Raw genomic sequence first — 12,803 nt, 5'->3', positions numbered from 1 at the left:
GATCACGTAAAACGGTTTTTAAAAAAATAATAGAAATTCGAAACTTGGGATCAGTGTATAGAAACTAAATAAAAAAGTTAATTGTTTTAACTAAACAAACATTTGACTTTTTCTGCCAAATTGTCCTTACATTGAAGATACCTACATTTTAAGAAGTGAAGTAGATTTTGTTTTTCCGCCGATCCCATAGAATACTCTCTTTATTTTTAATTTATGTAATCTTTAATAGGTTTTAGTAAATGTTATTTGGTTGTAACTACCGCAAATTGTCTTTTCAATATCTCGAGGCACTTAGATGTTTTTTTTTTTTTTTTTTTTTAATGATATATCACTTTTCTACTCCCCTGCCATTTTGTCCAGGGACCTTTGCACATCACACGTCTCGCGAAAGACGCCCCGGCTACATCTGTAATATTTTTGTTAACAATATTCATGGGCGAGCCGGGACGCAATTCCTCGCGAGACCCGTTCTTGGGGTTTTATTTGCCGCCTTTATATATTCCACAATTTTTTCGCAGAACCGTTCCAGGCACGATCTGTGCTTTATTAACATGTCCTGTAGGCCGTTACGGTCTACAGTCATCTGCATTTGTTGCTCCAGGTCGTGCCTGGACGATGCGAAAATAGGGCAATGTATGAGCACATGTTCTACTGTTTGTTCTTCATCGCCGCAGTCACATGCTGGGCTTGTCCTAATTTTAAACCTATGAAGGTAATGTGCAAAGGCTCCGTGCCCTGTAAGAATTTGCGCCATCTGGGGTGTGAAACGCTTCTCTTTTATTAATTTGTACGCAGTTCTAACATTTGCGATAAATAATTTTGTAGTTCCAGCTGTTTCACCCCCCAGGTAGCGTTCATTCCATACATCTAGAGTCTTTTGCCTTATCTGATGTTTTACATATGACAGGGGGTATGCGGCGTATTCAGGTTTTGACCTTAGTCTTTCCGCCGCTTCTTTCGCTAACGTGTCCGCCCTCTCGTTCCCTGGCGTACCAACGTGCGCCTTTACCCAGAAGAGGCTTATATGAGTTCCTCTTTTGCGGCACTCTTCCAGGCTCCGGCGGATCTCGGCTACCTGGGGATCGAGAGATCGTCCACTCACAATAGCATCTAATGCTGACCTAGAATCACTGTATATTTTAGCGTCACGCTTATTTTTATTTATGTGGCTAGTCGCGTTTCGTAGTGCCGTCAATTCAGCTTGAAAAACTGTGCAGTGGGGCGCCATCTTAATCATCTTGCTATTTATTTCCATTCCATCTTTCCATTCCGTCCAAGCGGCACCCACTCCTATACTTGTTTTGCTGCCGTCCGTATAGATTTGTGTGCCGCCGTGTCCTTCGATTTCTTCCGGATTGGTGAGCATCTTGTAGTCCAGTTTTGTTTGTTTCGCCGGGTGTGGGAGATCTACGTATTTCACTCTCCTCTCTAATTCTTCGCCCTCCAGTATTTCCGTGCTGACCCCCCTTCTTATCTCGTATAAGGCAGCGGCTTCTTGAATACGGAGGTCTAGTGGAAGTATCCCGGCCAGTAGGGTTGCTGCGTGTAATGATGTCGTCCTATAAGTTTTTGCTACTTTTTGGGCAAAGCCCCTTTGAAGATGATTTAGTTTTCTGCGTACACAGATTTTATTTGTCGCGGGAGCCCACACCGCGGCCGCATACATTACGATTGGTTCAATAACGGCAGTGTACGCGGTCGCGATAACTTGCTGGTTTAGTCCCCATTCGATCTTCGCGGCTTTGGCCAGCTGCTTATATATCTGGATGGCCTTCCGGCATACCCTCTCCACATGTCTGTTAAACGTGAGTCTAGCATCCACATCAACTCCGAGAATTCGAATGTGGTTATCCATCTGTATCGGTACATTATTCATATTTAGCCGTGGGGTATCATACTTCAGTTTGCGCGTCACCACCATGGCTTTGGTCTTGTGTGGCGCAAACTTCAGTTTGTTTAGGATACCCCATCTATGTATCCGGTTCAATGTTAGGTTGAGGTTCTGCTGGATCTCACTACCGGTCTCTCCTTCCGCTATCAAAACGACATCATCCGCAAAAGCCTGGACGTACTCACCACCATTTCGCAAGTCCTGTAGGAGCGGGTCCAATATTAGATTCCACATTGTTGGTCCCCCTATTGAACCCTGAACGCAGCCTTTGTTAGTTACTTTTTCAACCGTTTGTCCAGCGTAGGTTAATTTTATTTGTCTTTCGTGTAAGTAACTATCCATTACTTTCCTTAGTTTAGCACTTAGATGTTACAACGATGTCATTCAGTTCACACATCGAACGTTGGATAATGGTTATGATTCATAGAATGTCATTATTTGGATTAGCCTTATCTATAAGGAAGGCAGCTGTTTGGTTGATAGCTTTTGTGAGTATAAGGAACTGTTTTCGTTGTAACTCGGTATTAGGTAACATTTTCAAGTAAATAAGCAAAAAATATAGTAGTAATAAGTCAAAAATGCTTCCGTTTAAGACTTAAAGTATGAGGAAGGCAAAATTATTTGCTTTGAAAATATATATCTTAATATATATATTTCTTGTGTGCGTGTGTATGTGACTGAACTCCTCCTAAACGACTGGACCGATTTTGATGAAATTTTTTGTGTGTGTTCAAGGGGATCTGGGAATGGTTTAGATTCACAAATCAGCCCGCCAGATGTTAAGGGTAGTCCACCCCTAATTTTTATTTTTTTATTTATAGATAAAATTTTATTTTTTATTTTTTTTATGTTACAGAATTAAAAAATACATACAACCCCTAATTTTCAACCCTCTACGATCAACCCCTATTTTTTTATTATAAATGATATACATGGCAAAACGACGTTTGCCGGATCGGCTAGTGTATTTATAAATTTGCTAAAAATATATTGTTATCAACGTTTTTTCTATAAAGACTAATCTTAGGCATTAATTAATTATCAATTCAATTTTTGCTAACATAAATATTATTATGAATATTAATACTTGCAACTTTTGACCTCAATATTTTATTATATAAGTACTTATAAATTATCGAATAAAAATTAAAAGATAATTGCATCATATGTTGAAGTTCGACTTGTTTTATGTTGGCCTTTATAATCTATTAGTAAAATCACATTGTTTTATCATTGCGTAATTTTTTGTTACGTATTTAGAAAAATACTACATTAAATGTTTTATTTTTATACGAGAGTCAATATTTTTTCAGTTGGTTATTATAACAACTTATTTCTGCATTCTTCCTTTAGTTTCGTTAAGAGTGTGGCTTGGATTAGGAAAGTTGACTTAATTGCTTTGACTTAAAATAGAGTGAACGTTGAACTGGGATCTACTAGCTGCTATTTATTCTATCTTTATACATTCGGCAAAATTTTAACCAAGGCTTATAAGGTTTCAATGTTAGCCTAGTGGAAGCCTGGCTACGCAACCGTCAACTCGTCGAGGTCGTGCGTTCATACTCTGTTTGTGCACCAATGGGTTTGTCTTCCGTAAGCGCAATTAAAACTGGCTCAAACTGTTATAAAAAATGTTACAAAAAGAATCAGAAGGCCGATCGTCCACTTGCGTATTTATACAAACAATACGAAACATACAAAAATCTGAGGTATAGGATTTTAGCGCCTCTAATTTAAAAGACTTAAGGAGCGTTCATGTATTACGTAACTCAATTTTTGGAGATTATTGCCCCCCCCCCCCCATGTAACTTGCCGTAACGTTATTCAGTACCCAAGTACAGTACTGTACCCAAGTATAGTAAACGTTTCGTGACCACCTAGTGACTCTTATGTGGTGTAAGTCGAAAAAAATATTAACAATAACGCGTAATTTAATCCCCGCCCCGCATCGTAACGTTATAAAAGGAATCCCCCCTCCCAAAAAACGTTACGTAATACTTGAACGCTCCTTTAATTAAATTTTCCTTCGTCGCTTATAATCTAAGGTTGCTAAATATAGATATAAATTCAGACGAAGCAAACATTGTCAGTCAAACGTTGATTAACCTTTACCAAGAACCAATTTGTTGTTTATTTAATTGCGCTAATTTAACTGCAATTTAGCAAATCAATAGTAGTTGCCTCCCACGGTTGATAGAGATTAGATTCAGCATCAAATGATTGGTCTTGGTACATTCAGTGGCTGAAGTGAATTCCCGTAACCCACCCGAAGAGTGTAGACTATCGCATAGCAAGTACTTGCTAATCCCATACTATGACCACTATTAGCAAAATGATTTGTTGGAATTCACGTACATAATATTGCATTAAGGCGTGTTTTATAATGCATATAAATTTAGACGTCGGCTGTGAAGCTCACTTTTATCGTGTTTTTAAATTGTAATTTATAATTGTCAAAAGCGTATTGGTATAAAGTATCGCCGTCCGTTGTTCCACAACTGACCGTTTTTTAGTAACTTTTTGTCGCACACCACCACTATGTGGAACGACTTAGGTTCCTTCAAAAAAAGAGGGTACCAATTCCTAAACACTCGTGAGTTTAACAGTGTGAGTGTTCATAGGCTCAGTATCACGTACAGATACCGGCAAACATCTTGAACATTAGACAAGGGAGTGGGGGAAAGTTTGCGCAGCGCAGGACACAAACGTCAACAGATTTACCAATCACGCGATCGATACGTCACTCTCCCGCCGCCTCCCCTCCCAGTGATACCTAAAAATCACTTCAGCGCAGGCAAGGACGTTTGTTCAAGATGTTTGCCGGTATCTGTAACATAAGATGACCCTCCTACCGGTATATAAAAAAATCTGACATTAATTTATCTCAGCATTAAATTAGCAATAAAAAATAAAATTATTTGTCTTGTTACAAACAAGTGGTAAATTTTAAAATACCCCCGTTATATTAAGATTCAATTATAATACAACTGACATTACGAGTCAATTAACTGCTAATTTTGGAGTAATTTATTTCGAATAACCCATAATTTGTTTTAAATTGACGTTCATAATGGGCTTACGTTGGTTTTTATGTGGTAAGTTGAATTTCATAGCTTTTATAAAATATACTTTGGGTGCCAAATTAATTAAACATTAACTCATTCGAGCCTGATAAAAAGTATTAAATCCTTTTTAAACTTTGAAACTAATCAGTTACGGAAAGTTATCGGACGGTACGGGATTGGGAAGTTTTGAAGCGAAAAATTTATTTTCAACGACAAACTTTAGGCTGGAAGCAACTACAAAATAGAACCGAAGTTTCTTAGGGTGAGATCTATAGTCCGCACTTGGACTTTGCTCTGACTTAACTATCGAGCTAAGACACAGTCGGTATTTATAGAGCAAACTGCGAATCCCTCCCTAGTGTTGGCTTAGCTTAATCTCAAGTCCACGAAATCGACGACTTACCAAAAACTTTGACTATAAGCCTAACAAAAATAATGGCCTAAAATTTGCTTTACCATCATATCTTTTACTGGACTTTTTATTTTTGTCGGTTTTTAATGAACGGTGTTGCCATTTTGTATCGGAGTTCCATAGACTTTGGGAAAAATAGAATTTGAATTCAAAGAAATTATAAATGATCTTGATAAATACCTATGAAATACATGAATTAAAATAATTACACATTATTATGGTATTTATTGTTGTTTATTTATATTATTTATGTAATTGTTCAAACCCCATTTTTGAGAAATCTTAAAAATAACTGGTGTGATTTTGTATGTCACCTGGCAGCCCTGGCATATTATAGTGACAACGAAATTCAAACTATAACCTAACCGATGTCTCTCGCTTCACATCTGTTATTTTCGTTTCCCTGAATCTTCTACCATTTATTACCTGACCACACTAAAAAATTGAGATAGAAGTGGAACATATGAAATTAAAAAATCAGTTAGAAATAGAATTTCTTCAACAAAAATATAAATTAGTATGTATTAGAAATTTTACAGTTAAAAAAGAATCAGAAAATAAATGATTAAAATGAAACAAGTTTTGTTTTGATATTCTTTATTACCAAACCAATTACCTAGTTAAATTGTGCAATCACAGATTGCCAGAATGCTAGACCTGTAGGAGATCTTTCATTGTTTCTGTGTTACTCAACTTCTGGTGTCAGCAAGATCACCATCGTCATAAGCATCCCCTCTCTGTATACCTATATTATGCAATACAGCACAAGCTATAATTATATATAACTAGTATTTGTCAATTTTGACTGTAGTCCTAGCTGTAAACATGGAAATTTCCTTTTCCACACTCCGAAAACCCTTTCAACAATATGCCTAGTTCTTATTTGAGATTAATTATAATTATTGTCAGCTCTTGTCGTTGGAATATAAGTGTTGTTAACATGAAGTTAAGTGCCGGATAACCGCTGTCACCTACTAAAACTCCTTCTAGTTCACCATTTAGCAGCCTTGCATACGCCTGGCAGTTTCTAAATATCCTGCTGTCGTGTGAACTGCCAGGCCACCTAGTCACTATATCAAATATTTCCATATCAGGCCCTATTATTGCTTGCACATTTACAGAAAATTACCCTTTTTTATTTCTGTATGCTTCAGACTGAGCGATACCTTTGGGTCTATTAATTTTTATATGGGTGCAGTCAATAGCTCTGATTATACTGTTTAGGTCATGGTGAGTATTAGATCTTCCTAATTCTTCAAACTTCCTTTTGGCTGTGTTCATATTTCTTGGAAAATTTACAAATCTAGGAAGTAATTTACTCAACTCTGCAGAGACTTTATTTATAATTAAACAGACTGTAGATTGGCTTATGCTGTTCAGATCACCACACACCATCTGTAATGTCAATGAATTATTATTAGTTACATATATGTTATGTTTCTGAAAGTCAGAAGACAAATGTCTTCAACATATTATGTATTTAAAATCATTTGAGAATACATAGGTATAATATTCAAATCGAAAAACCATACATATTTATAACACAATATTACCTGAAAACATCCAGTTGCATTTTTATGCCTTAATGCAATAAGTATTTGCAATTGCGGTAGGTTTGGCGATCCTCTGTTGTTATAAGGTTGCAAGTTTGTAATGATCACTGATCAGCGGTAGGATCACATTTAATACCGTGTGTTTCAAAATACGGTTCCTTCTTTTGAATTCATTCACACCGTACAGGATAGAAGGATTTTGGTTGTATTCGTTCCGAACATATACAACACTTTAGGCAAAATTTTCAATTGTTGATATTTGATACAAGTGCTCTGTTGCTGTTGTCAAAACAATGCGATCCGTTCTACGTAACAAAATTATTGTCATCTTTAAATAATTAATACATTTTCTAAAGGTTACTCGTAAATTTCTAGTTATTGCAATAATAAAATAAATGATTACATAAATAACAATAAATTGGAGATATATTTGTACCGTTTTAGATGTTTAAATATTTGTTATTGTTTACTTTTTTAAAGGATAATAAACAAAGTATTGCATGAAATGAAACATCAATTTGTATTTTGACATTTGCTGTCTTAGCTTGGGCTTAGCTTAATCTTACCGTTAAAATGTCTATAAATACGAAATCATAGTTTAACCTTAGTGTACACTAAGCAAAGTTTTTCGTAAGGTAAGTCAGAGCAAAGTCCAAGTGCGGACTATAGATCTCACCCTTAGTCGTGGGTCTTTTCTATTTCAATTATTCATCCAGAACGCGCAGCAGTTATGTAATGCAAACTTGTTTGATTAATTGTACAAAATTATGATAACCTTTCAACGAATCAGAGTTAATTATTTATTATTGAAGTTATATACTTCTTTAGGCGCGTTATGAAAAATTTATGAGAGTGAAATTTTACGATGCGCGCGCACCGTGACACAAAATTAACAGAATGAAGTTGCCCACGGAAGATGCTACGGCATTGGACATAATTTAATAATAAGAATAATAATAAATATTTATTTATTTAATTTTTCAAATGTAAACTGAACTTTATTGACTATAATGACTCCCTTTCCAGTCTTTGTTTATTTAATTGTTAATAATTATTTGCATGCAATCAAAAACTATTTTTAATAATACCAAAGAAGTATAACTTCTTACGCGCGTACATAAGTACACGCACCCTTTTTATAATATTAATTATAATTATTTATTAAATAATTGGTCCTGGTTAAAGACCGCAAATAATTAATTTTATTAATATGAGTTCGTATCGTGTACTGAGGGAAAGTAAAGTTTTCCTGTACCCTTTAAGGTTATAATTACTTTTGAAAGTCAAGGCAAAACGGTCTTTACAATAAGAAGGTATTTACTAATGGTAACTAAAAGTATCCCTAATGATCAATCACATTTAAAAGTATTTAAGGTTGCAGTTAACAAAATATGTGATTGCTCAAATGGCGGCGATTAAATTTATGCGTTACCTTACTTGCTAACTTTAAGGTAACATTCCATTCGTTTTGAGTTACAAAAGGAAATTGCAAAATATGCCTCATGTAGCCATCGATCATCGTTAATTTAATGTAGGTTCAAAAGTTATGTCTGTCTGGTAAATGTTTACTGATGATTAGTTGCGAAATTAGACAAATTTTAACCTCGTAGACACTGTTACTACATAGTTTAGTTTTTTAATAGGACGGTGATAACTCGGGTCTAATTTTTAGATCTTTAACAATTTGTTTCTTTTTGGTTTTGTAATGTTCTTTTTTATTTCCTTCATATAAAGTTTTGCGATGATTATTTATGATACGTAACAATGTTGGAAAATGTTCTTTTATTGTTTATTTTAAGATACATTAATATTATCTTTGCTAGTATTGTATATGTTCAGATGTATTTTATCATGAAAATTCCCATGTTGTGAATCTATGAGTTTTGTTTCTATGTTCTATTTAGTAAAACATAACGTTGCTGTAGAATGATAACCTCGTATGTCCTGAGGACCAAACATTACAGGAAACGAACAAAATGTTTCATTTCGTCAATGTTTGTTAAAATATTATTATGTGTTTTTGTATATAGTTTTAAATGGTAAAAAGGACTTATTTATTAATAACATAAATAAGTCCTCACTTCATGATTATATCAGTTAGATGACATAAGAGTCTAAGAATAAAATATAAATATTTTTGATATACGAGGTTATCATTATACAGTGACCATAACTGATTATTGTTTCTTTAGTTTCTAAAATAGCTACCTACATTGTAGGTTTAGTTACTGTAATTGAATTAATGAAACAATGTTTTAATAATAAGAGTTATAAGGTCGAACAAAAACCTTAGACACGGTAATACAGGAAGGATGTAAGTCACAACTAACAACTCGTAACCTTTACAAACGTCAACATAGCTTGATTGCAATATATCTTTTTTTCTTGCAACCACAACCGGAAGGCTTTAGTTTTTTATCTAAGGTTGTATCAGGTGTCGAGAAATACTTATATCTAATACAGTATTGTGGTATATATAGGAATCTAATAGGGTCAGAACATCGTAATACTGATTAAGTATTGAAAGCAATATTGTAAGCTAAAAAATATCAGTGTGTGCGTGTCTGCTGCTTTATGTTGCATGTTTGTATGCCTGTATGTGTGTATATAGTCCCATAACTTACAAGGACCGCCAGTTTTAACCAATTAAACCAAGTGCATGACTAACCCGAAGTAACGGTCGGTAGACCAATGACATGTGTTATCTAATCTAATAAAGTAACTTTTTATTCTCTTTTTAAATATGTATGTATATGCAAGCTAAGGATGACACAATATTGAGTGTACCCGCATACTATATTTGTTTGCATTTACGGTTAACTGTATTATCTAGTACAAATTTATGTATAAATAAAAATAGACTTTACGGTAAATAAATACGGTTCCCGTTACAAATATACAGTACACATTAATTACGTAAAACAAAAATATAATTTTACGCCGAGGGCCGCCTTTTGTATGTAAACACTCGGTGTTTTTGAGTGGCAGGTGAGGCTGTGCAGTTCTATAGTGCAGCTGTCTTTGTTTATCGAAGAAAAGGGCGCCGATAATAGTATTGTTTTTGTAAGAGAAAATTGGGTTCCCAAGTTGATACGTTGTATTTGGTATCACGCTAATTAGACATTTAGCGTGCACTGATGTCTACAATTAAAGTATCGAATTGGAATAATACTTTGTTTTATGTTAGTATCGCATTTAAATGATAATACATTTGTTTATTAATCAACGTGGTTACGCTTGTGGTAAATCATTCGAAAAGTTGGAACATTTTTATAATATAAATATAATTGTAAATATTTATTAGTGTTGTTTAATTACCAGTAAAAATAATTTTAAGATAAATGTTTTAATAAATTAACTCAATTATTAGTAAACCTTTAATTTGTGTTAAGTGTAATTTTAGTTAAATTATATTATTGTCTAAGGATTTACTTTGTAAATAAAATACAATCGTCGACTAAATAATTACAATATTAAAGTAGTATATATGGGTGCATCATGCCTTGTGTACTTAATCCTATTATAACGAGTGCATACAACATAATCCTCACAAATTATATTAACGTACATTACCTCCTTCATATACTAGTTTCAATTTAAATCTATAGCTACTACTACCTACGTCAATTGGTGACGTAGGTACTAATTTATCGAAAAAATGTAACATAGAGGCCCTAGATGTGATCCCTATGCTGCATCTTTCTCTGCTAAAAAAGGTAAAAAAAACATACGAGGGCTTTCCAACACAAAAAGTTGTAAAACCTAATACAATTTTCTTAATTCATATTTGGTGTAGTTTATTTTAATATTTAATTGTCTTTTGATTGACGCAAATCATTAAAATTTACATATATTTCTTCAATATTACATGTAACAATTATATCCAATAAGAATTCTTGCTGTACTCTACTAGTCTAATACAAGTACGTCTGGTAACATAAATGTATACTTCCGACTCTCATTTAAGTGTCTAAGTATCTGATCACATTCGAAACTGAAACATACTTTATAGAATTTGTTTTGAAACTGGTTCTACAAAAATTTGAACAAGTCTCTATCTTATATTCCATATTTTAACCATTCTCTTTACTGTAAATTTTTGTTTTTTAAATGTTTTTGCTTTTTCACTTTTAGTTGTCATTTCGCCTGCGTTATTATTTAGTGTGTCATCAGACGTGATTGCGCGCACGTTTTAAGATCACGTACTTTAATTATTTAACCACCAAAATATAGATATTTCGTAATGTACAAAGTGATTGCTTCTAGTTGATTGTGTGAAATAAATTATTATAGTAGTTTCCTATAACTATTTACGATTTACGATTTGACATGTTTGGCTCTGTATTTGTATATGGTTCCCGAACACGTCAGAGATTTGGGTGAATCAGTGCTTTATATTATTGTCTTATTAAATTAAATATTATTAATAATGAAACTAAGAAAACACGTTTTAGTTATGTAGGTATTCATAGTCAATAGGTATAGTAACTAAAGGTAGGTTCACTGTAGTAGCAACGGAGCTTGTCAAGGTGAACGTCCTATATAGGAATAATGGAAATATAGTATTGTAGTGATTAATTAATTATAGACGACGGAATAGAAAATAATCTTGCATATAAAATGTCCATAATTATTACAAATAGGTAATTTTATTCATGTCCTTCCGCTCCTAGCATAAGGAAATATTGCTGATTTTTCCATTTTTATACATTGGCTTGTTCTGAAAAAGATTGTTATACTTAGAACATATATTTTAGTGTGAAAACGTCGCTCTATTGTCGCATAACTAAGATAAGTTGAATTGCACAGGTTCCCATGAAATAATTATCGGATTTTCCAAGGTTTTCAATAGACGTCAAAAATGTATAAAAATACTAGTGGACCCCACAGACGTTGTCCTGCATGATATTTAAAGCGATTAGGATATTAAGCAAAGTATGAAAGTACCGACTGCAGTGCCATCTGCCGGGCTGATTTGTGAATCTAAACCATTCCCAGATCCCCTTGAACACACACAAAAAATTTCATCAAAATCGGTCCAGTCGTTTAGGAGGAGTTCAGTCACATACACACGCACACAAGAAATATATATATTAAGATTTTCAACTCTTTTTGTTTTAGTTTAGTTAGTTCTTTAGTATAGCTTATGTATCATAAGTAAGCTTAAAATAGCATAACATCTGTCAATATCCTTTAAAACACCTTTGTTGGCGAGATAAATTATAGCTTCAAGTTAAACACCTGCTTGTAACGGAACAGTCACTTCGCATGGTTGCTTGTGTCTGTACAATTAGTTTTTTTATACAATATCATGCAATTAGATAAGCGTAGCTTGGTTCGGCTTCACGGCAATTTGAAACATGAAAATCAAAAGTGCTACGCTCACGTATTTCTTTCGGATCGCTAATTTTCGTAATGGATTGTATGAGTGCTTATGTTGTCTTTGAACCCTCTGAAGATGAACGCTCCGTTAAGCAAGGCAAGGTCTGTCGGATTTCGCTTATGATTTTATCATGCCTGTGTTATTAAAAGGATTTTGTACAGTGCACAGAGTAGGCACTCGTATTCGTATTGGGGCACACATTTTAGGTTTAATGCATTTCGCTCTCGTATTTTCAATTTGAACTAGAAACATGAATACCGGTTGTATATTTTTAAAGGAATTTTTAACGATCATATTATTCATTTGCTATGGCGTATAAAGGAGCGTTCAAGTGTTACGTCACGCAATTTTTGGAGATAATTGAGCCCCCCCCATGTAACGCGCTGTAACGTTTTTCTGTAACCAAGTATAGTAAAACGTTTCGTGACCACCTAGTGACTCTTTATACGTAAAAGTTACTATTATGTGGTGTAAGTCGAAAATAATATTAACAATAACG

The 12,803-nt window shown here is 34.1% G+C and overlaps 1 protein-coding gene and 1 long non-coding RNA gene across 6 annotated transcripts in view; one reads left to right on the top strand and one right to left on the bottom strand.

The window, feature by feature from the left end:
* The window catches only part of LOC125055604, an 84,038-nt gene that overhangs the window by 47,724 nt on the left and 23,511 nt on the right, over positions 1-12,803 (top strand). The gene's annotated exons all lie outside the window — the stretch shown is intronic.
* Positions 6,680-7,328, bottom strand: LOC125055606. Its single transcript, XR_007117929.1, has 2 exons — positions 6,922-7,328; positions 6,680-6,763 (listed from the first exon to the last, which is right to left on the bottom strand). It is a non-coding gene; the product is annotated as an uncharacterized LOC125055606 (long non-coding RNA).

Source organism: Pieris napi, chromosome 13 (genome assembly GCF_905475465.1).
Source record: "Pieris napi chromosome 13, ilPieNapi1.2, whole genome shotgun sequence".
Taxonomy (NCBI): domain Eukaryota; kingdom Metazoa; phylum Arthropoda; class Insecta; order Lepidoptera; family Pieridae; genus Pieris; species Pieris napi.
Note: the sequence above shows the minus strand (reverse complement) of the source record. Positions and strands in the feature narration are given on the sequence as shown.